This window comes from Gordionus sp. m RMFG-2023, chromosome 3, assembly GCF_954871325.1.
Source record: "Gordionus sp. m RMFG-2023 chromosome 3, tfGorSpeb1-WG-v2, whole genome shotgun sequence".
NCBI lineage: Eukaryota > Metazoa > Nematomorpha > Gordioida > Chordodea > Parachordodidae > Gordionus > Gordionus sp. m RMFG-2023.
In genome coordinates this window covers 6922760-6931900 of record NC_088777.1, presented here as the reverse complement: position 1 = coordinate 6931900, position 9141 = coordinate 6922760, and positions in this window count along the sequence as shown.

Sequence of the window (9141 nt, the reverse complement as noted above, 5' to 3'; positions counted from 1 at the left end):
TAAAGTTCAGCTTTAAAAGATAAATAACAAAAACAAAATCTCTAATAGACATATCTCAATGGCAATTAGTAAAAAATTCAAAAAAATAAGCCTACATATATATTTTCATTTGAAAAGTTTAAGGTCAATTTAAAATGTTTAGATAACAAAAACATGAACTTCCAATAAAAATTATTATAAAAACATATTATTTTTTAACTTTTTTAAAAATATTTTTGAAATATACATTTGATAAAAATAATTAAAAAGAATTATAAATTAAATTTTTTAATATTAAAGTTATGTTATTTAGTTACTTTTTAATAATCACGATTATACCAATCATTCTTGGATCTGAATATGGTACTTTTCGTTTATATTATTTTATATTAGAGAGTTTCAATCAGATGATCGGATTTAAAAATTTTAGTCTGAACTATAGTTGACGTTTTGAAATTTATACAATTAGAGAATAATTATATTTACAACTCATTATCATTTTAAAATTTATTCAAGCCTAATGTGGTCCTGATTGTTTTTTTGAAATATTTTTGTGTATTAGTCGCTTAAAGTTGTGACTGTAGGTCTGTGAGAGTAAGGAATTCTTATACCAAGAACTAATTTACAAATTTTAAATATAAAAATTTGAAATGCATATAAAATTGATTGCAATTATAATAAATAATTTAAGAGCAGATCTACTCTTTGAAAGAAAATTTGTCAGTTTTATTTTTATATATAGGGTTATAACATAAAAATATTTTGATATCTAATACATTTAATATCATTGACTAGAATAGTGATAAGGGGCCCTATACTCCCTGAGAGGAAGCAGAATACCTCTAAGAAATAAAATATCCTCAGCTAAAAGAGTGGATAAATATTTTTTAACAACAAATCTAAATTATAAATTTTATATGCAAAAAATTTTATTACATCAAATCTTTTATATATTATACAGACACCTACAGATTCATTTGCACAGCCTGGCCCGAATTTTTTAAAAATTATATTATATATTATTAATTCTTATAGCTAATAATAGCGATGTAAAATATTTGTTTTTAAAATATAAGCCCGGCCGGCCTGATTATTTTTTAAAAGAAATTTCAGCCTGTTTAGCTCGGGTATTCTAAATAGGCCTGGCCGGGTATATTTAAAAAAATTAAGATACAGTCAGGCCCGCTTACCCGGGCCAGGGGACTGGGCCCCCAGGCCTCTGATATGTAATAATTATAACAAAAAAATATTTTTAGCAAATTAATAATTTACACAAATAAGGGTTATATTTATATGAGAACATATTCAAAATCTGAAATAAGTTTTATGAGAACTATCATATTGTTGCGTGTCCCCTTAAAAAGCTTGGTTAATAAAAACCAAATAATCAAGACATCTTATTGTTTTACTTATGATTGTATTATTATTAACATATTGCAAAGAATAAGGGTGGTGACGATATGGTGCGAGGTTCGAGTCAGTAAAAATATATTTTATTAACCTTATTTCTTTTTCTTTTGTTAAGGTATTTATACATTTTCTAACATATAAATTAGAATATAAAACGAAATATAAAAAAGTAAAAATAATATATAAAAAAGTAAGGTTACGCCGTTTATAAAATAAAATTAGATTATAACAAAAATAATAAAAGTTCAAATGCAAAAAACAAAAAATAAGATAAAGGAATAACGCAACATTCTCCCTCTTCTGATAATTTCATCGGAGAAGTCATAGAGAGTTTGTTGTTCAAGTGGTTTATAATTTTGGTAATCAAGTTGTATCACAAATCATCATAACGTTGGCTTGTCCAATCGTTGGTTTGTATAAATCGATAATTATCATTTTTCCAGTTGAATATTGGAATTTGGAATAAATCAGAATATGTAATTTGGAATAGTTGATCAAATCAAATATATGAATAATATGCACGAATAAAATTTTGAATTTCGGAACAATAAAATATGTAATAAGGAATGATAAAATATGTAATAAGGAATGATAATTTATGTAATAAGGAATGATAATTTATGTAATAAGGAATGATATATTATAATGATTATTATATTATTTTTTAAGTATTAAGTTAATCATAACGTTTTATACTTTTAGCGTTTTATGCGTTTTATATTTTTAGCGTTTTATATATTTAATTAGTAGCGTTTTAATATTTAATTAGTAGCGTTTTAATATTTAATTTATTATTTTTATTTATTTTCAATCTCCGAGGTTAAAATATGCAAATATTATGCACATTTCCCTCTTAAATTTCACACAATATTTTTCTAAAATAATGATGTTTAATTTTTACATAACCTTTTGTCTTCAAAAGCTTTATTTCAAAAACATTTTTATCATATTAAGTATTACTTTAAGGGTTATTTAAATCAATCCCTTTTAATTCATATGTTTTAATTACATTTTAACATATTTAAAATTAAGTTTTATCTTCTTGTTTAGGATTTTTAATGGTTTATTTTTAATTATATCTAAGAATTCATCTTTAGGTTTTGTTAATTAACAACAATTCGTCATCATTCAAGAAATCAAAAAATATCAATATTATCCATTATGATTTTACATTTTAGTAATTTTAAAAATTTATAACATGCCTTTATCCTGGCATAAAATTTTAATTTATAATACTTCTTACGTGGATTAGAATAATAAGTAACCATCATTGGTCTCACAAAATAGAATTCATAACCTATCGTTCAACTTCCATATCAGTTCTTCCTAGGTTGTCACATTAGGTTAGGTGCTGGCTATTATATTCCAGTCCAACATCCAGAGCCGGGACACCATAAAGAAAGAAGCTTTTTGCATGAAAGAACGTACTAAGGTTTGATTCTTGGTCATCTCAGTAGTTTAGGTAGTCACAATAGATAAGGTAGTCATAACATCACAATAGATAAGGTAGTCATAATAGGTAGTCATCTCCATAGGTTAAGCACAAGGTAGAGTCATAATAGGTAGTCATCTCCATAGGTTAAGCACAAGGTAGAGTCATAATAGGTAGTCATCTCCATAGGTTAAGCATTCAACACAATAGGTAGTCATATAAATAGAGTCATCTCAATAGATTAAACAATCGTCATAGATTAGATGGTCATCTCAGCAGATTAGGTAGTCATCTTTTTCTAGTCCACCACCCAAAGGGCACCATGCAAAGAATATGGATGGAGACGATATTGCGCGAGGTTCGAGTCAGTAAAAATATATTTTATTAACCTTATTTCTTTTTCTTTTGTTAAGGTATTTATACATTTTCTAACATATAAATTAGAATATAAAACGAAATATAAAAAAGTAAAATAATATATAAAAAAGTAAGGTTACGCCGTTTATAAAATAAAATTAGATTATAACAAAAATAATAAAAGTTCAAATGCAAAAAACAAAAAATAAGATAATATTAATTTGGTGATATTTGATATTTTACAAATTGTTTTTTGAAAGTTTTCCATAATCAGTTATCATTTCATGTACAATAATATTGCGATTAATTTTCTACAATTTATCTGAGCCTTTACAATAAATGAAATTATAATTTAAAGAAAAATGTTTTTATATGATTTTTCATAAAAGATTTATAAAAAAAATTTCAAACAGATACACCCCCCCCTCTCCGAACCTTTATTCCTTCTAATAATTTGAGTCTATTTTTTTAGGTTAACTCAATATTTTGATCTAAAAAAAATATTGCCGAAACTTCGAGATTTCGCTAATAGATGATCAAACCTTTGTATCATCTATCAGCAAAATCTTCAGATTTTTATAATATTCCGCTCGATAAAAAAGTGAGTTAGCCATTTTTAAAAATTGGTTCAAATTGAGCTTTTTTACAATATACTACCATCATCATGGTATCTTCCTAAAAACCAATACTATCAAGGGTATGCATTGCACCCCTATGTAAATTTCAGGAATCAATCGTTTCACCCCCACTCCCCCCCCTCCTCCTCCTTCCAATTCCTTTGTTGTAGAGGCCATTGATAGTGATTACAATTTAAGAGGGCAAGTCTAAGAGGAAAGGCCGTTTTTTAATAATATTTTGATAAATAAAAAATTTACGATAATTATGAGTAGATCTGTAGAGTGTAAGGAGATGCCAGGATTATTTTATGCAATTTTTTAAGATAAATTCTTGATATGGTAACAAATTAAAATTAATAAAAGGTAATATTCTGATTATAATATGAATTATTACTCTAACATTTATAAATATTTTTTGGAATAAACCACTCTTAGTGATATCAATTCATAAATCATGTATTTAGAATGTTTAAAAACGATTCTATGACATAAAGATATGAGCTAAGACTTACAAACAGGACTGCTGGCGTTTTGCTCAATAGCGGATTATCTATTCTTTATTAATGGATAATTAGTAATTAGGCTAACCGATGATATTTCCATTATTCTAATTAAATCAAATATTTAATTTAGAAATTATTTTTAAATAGGTGATGGAATAAGTAAATTAAAATTTTATATTAATTATATCTTCCTTTTTTCCCAAAACCGATTTAATATTATTTATTTGATAGATGTCAAACTATTTAACGTTTTCAATACTAAAAACGATTAAATAGAACAAAAAATTTTATAAAAAAATCAAGATAATAATAGGATTAGATATTATATTTACTCAAAATAATTATTTTATTATTTACCAAGATATGATATTCAAATATTTGAGAAAATTTTACTATATAATTTATTTAAATAATTTTTACCAATGTTTTTCTAGGATATGCCTGTTATAGTAATTATAAAAAAATTTTTCATTGCAATAGTCGAAAAAATATTTTGCCATAAAAATATATAATAAAACTATGAGGTGGGATATCAAATATAAGAACTGGTTTAAAGGAGATTTATAAACGGGAGAAGAAGTTTCGGCAGAGCAATGTTTTTTTTAGATTATAGGTTCAAAAGACTCAAAAGTGACTTTATATCAAATAAATATCATGAATATTTATATTTTTCTGGTTTTGATGTTTGTGGAAGGATATTATCTTACTATTGAAATTATTCTGGATAATATTATTATAAATTCATAGAGAATAATCTATTAAATTATAATAACATATTATTGATACATTTAAAAAAGCCACTGAATATACCCAAAAAGAATATTTATGGCATAATAGTTTCCTTTAAATATTGAATATGTGTTTTTATTATTGTTGTTTTTAAATGCAATTTTCATAATTTCTCATATTCAAATTTCAATACGCAAAAGTAAAGCTTAAATATAATACTCAAAAAGCTCTTATAAATTTCTGAAAATTAATACTATTTCATCAATATCTTTAAAATTAAATTTTATGGTAGTTGGAACATATATCATCTGTTCAAATAAAGAATAATTTTATATAGAATTAGGTTTAATCTTTTATTTATAATAGTTATTAAATAATTTAAATTAAACCTCTATTATTTTTTATTTTTGATAAATTGATGCATAAGTTAGTTTTGAGGGTATAAAAAAATTATATATAAAATTTTATTTAAAAAAAAGAAATATATTCGTATATGCATTAAGCAGTTATATAATTTTGGTTAAAATAATTAATCAGTATAGTTGAGTTTTCTAGAAGAAAACTCAAAGTCTCGTAAGGATCGGGCTTATAAGATCCCTGGTCTCCACTACAATTTTTTGTTATATTTTGATTCATTATAATTCTAATCATATCCTAATTTTTATGTTCTTTGATATAAAATTATTTTTTTCAAATAAAATAAAGGAATCACAGCTAGAATAGAGATATGTACACCTGATCCTGGTATTTAATTTTACAATATTAAATATAAATAAAAGGTCATTAAAATAATTTTGATTTAGATTAACTTAATTTTTAATATTATATTAATGAGTTTGTGAATCCAATTTTACTGAAGTTTTATAATATTTTAATATATTTTTTTTAGTCAATATTGACGAACAAATAGGTAACGTATTATTTATTTTAGTGTACATTACTTTTCATAATAAAACAATGTGAATCAAACAGCAATTCAATTTTTTTCAGAAGTTATAGATTTGAGATCGACCATTATTTGTTTTTCTGACTAAATGGTCTAGATAAGTGATATATTACACTTCTTCCTCTCGATTCTTCCATATAAATGGGTAATCAATACAATTCTAGTGATACCTTATCTTTTAGTTTCCCATATAAATAATTTACATCAAAATTTTATATAACCTTAAAAAAAGAAATAAGAGTTTCATTGATATATAAAATATATATATGGAAAATCAAAATGGCATGTCACATCAGTAGCTAATATATATTCAACAACGTTATGAATGTATAGCAGGGATTGAATAGCCAGTCTAGTAAATATATGTCACTTATCAGGATAGATGACAGATTAAGTAACTATATTGTATTTGGCTTTTTAACTCATGAATACAGTTATACAGTAAAATTTGGCTGTGCTGTGATGCAATCTAAACTAGTTCGGCTTATCAGCATAAGTTTTATTTCGTGAGCAGTTATATCTTAATCATTGACATATAATACCATCTAGACTCAATTCATTTAGTTTTTCGTAGATGCAAATTGGATAGTGACATGCCATTTGAATTTTTATTTTAGAATTTTATTAGTTATATGTATAAAATATATTATATGGAAATTCAAAATATCATGTCACCAGCTGATTTGTATTAAAGGATCTTTTAAAATGCATTTTAATGAATAAAGCATTATCTAGGTAAGTTTTGTATGTCGTTGTTATGATTACATTAGCAAAGGTGAATAAATTTTGTACAACATAAACTCTATATTATTATAGAGTTTCAATTTATTTTATCATTTCTTCGCTGGAATTCCATTTTTTTTTTATTAAACTTTTTCATGGATTAAAATTTTTCCCCAAACTCTAATATTTTTTCATTTTATTTATCAGTTGGTATTTTTAAAATTTTTTAAATATTTGATTGTCATTTTTTTCTACTGTTAAACTTTTGTTTATTTTAACATTTTTAATTTTATATTTCAATCATAATATTTATAATTTTAATGAAATATTTAACATCTGCTCTAATATAAAATAAGGTTGTGGTTTCATAATTTTTTATTTTTACAATTTTGACAAATTTACAAAATAGGGACATTAGGGTTTAGTAAATAAATGGAATTATAGCCACATAACAGCTTTTGTCATAAGATATAACCCTAGAGATGATTATGCTCATAGATGGAGGAAAGATTGATATGGACTTGAGTAATGTTATTATGACTAAAATCTTAATTTGGTGAGGCGAAATATTTTACAACACTTGTAATAATATATTAAGAGATCACCTTATGAATATCTAACTTCACAAAAAAAAGAGAACTTGACAATCTGATACAATATACAATACAATATTAATCACAAATATTCAAAACAACACAAAATTTTATTCAAACATTATCCAAAAATCATTATTACTTATCAAGTAAATTCAAATAACCTTAATAAGAAAAATATTTATATATTGTTTTAAGCTGATAATATAATTATTTCAAGCTTAAAATTATTGATATGAATATCACTTTTCAAAAAATATTGAAAGACATTACCCATGCAACTAGTTTATTCGACAAACATTTTGTAAGCTTGACAGTTTAATTAATTAGTATTCTTTATCTATCTATTGTTGTTTGTTTGTAACAAAAATTTATTTAAGTTTTGTTATCGATTTTTGTTTGATTGTCTTGTAGATCCCGCTCTTTTTCGATTCCGCAACTTCTTAATATAGGTTTTGTAAGAATGTCGATCAGAATTTTAAAATGTTTATCCGAATATTCGATTTTCAATTTATCTTAAAAATATATTTAAGAACGATGATTAATCAGATCTCTACATCAATTCTTTGATGGCGAACTTTTTATTAACTTATTTCTGAATATTATACTAAAATAATAAAAGGATTGCCATATTTCTTTAAACAGATAATGCACGGAGAAATTTTAATTTCCATGAATCAATCTTAATTTATATCCGGATTTATTTTATTATTTCAAATTGTAAGTTTCTATACTTAAAATAATTACTACAATTTTTTTTTTGTATCAAATTCATTTTAGATGGATATGATAGCAGAGGTGATTAAATATTTTGCATCGCATTGTAATATTATATCATTCAAAGTTTTATAATTATGTTTTAAATTTAATTTTTTTTGTTTTCTAACCCTGTATTCAAAGTTAGTGCGAATTAAAAATTAGTGATGATCATATTTAGATCTAGATTGAATTATTTGTAATAATTTGTTTTAACTATGAATTCAGGGTAATTTATTGAGATATAATATTTTAAATACAATTTCAGTGCAACATTAATTTTTAAATTTTACTTGGTCTTTATTATCTAGGAAAGAGTGGTGTTTTATTATTCATAGAAATTAAAGTGCTATAAAATATAGATGAGCAAACATTCCAAAATATTTAAAGGTAGTTTTATTTTTTTTACCAGTATCTTGAAACTAATATAAGAGAAAAAAAATCACATAAGTTTTTTATTTATATATAATTTTTTAAAAATTATAATTTTAGAAAAATGAGAAACACTTCTGGGTATCGCCTTTCTCAGTGCGTGTTATAGCGTTTCTTTATTTTTAGATTATTTTAATATATAAATGTTAATCCTAAGTAAATAAATATAAATGCCTTAAATATGTGTCCAGGTTCATTTATATTATATATATTATATTTATATATCATCTGAAAAAAAAACTAGTTAATATTATTATCATTTTTATTTCATATTATGTTTCATGTAACTTATATCCAGAAGTTTTAAATTTATTTAATGTTTATTGGAAAAATTGATGTTAATATTACTGAAAATTTTTATGTAATAAATGTTCTTAAGGTCAAGGACGGCGTTCACCTACAAGTGAGCCATTTTCTGCGATTTATAATATAATTAATTTTTTATTATATAATACAGGAAAATACTTTTTGAAATATTTGTATTATTAAATAATCGTAAACTTGTAAAACGACTGGTGACGTGTGATTATAACTCTAATAAATATGACATTTTAATTATTAATCAATTATAATAAATATTTGAAAAAACATTAATTGTAATATATTTAAGTTAAAATCTTTTATATATTATATTATATTAGGTTTTAAATATTAAATTAAAGAA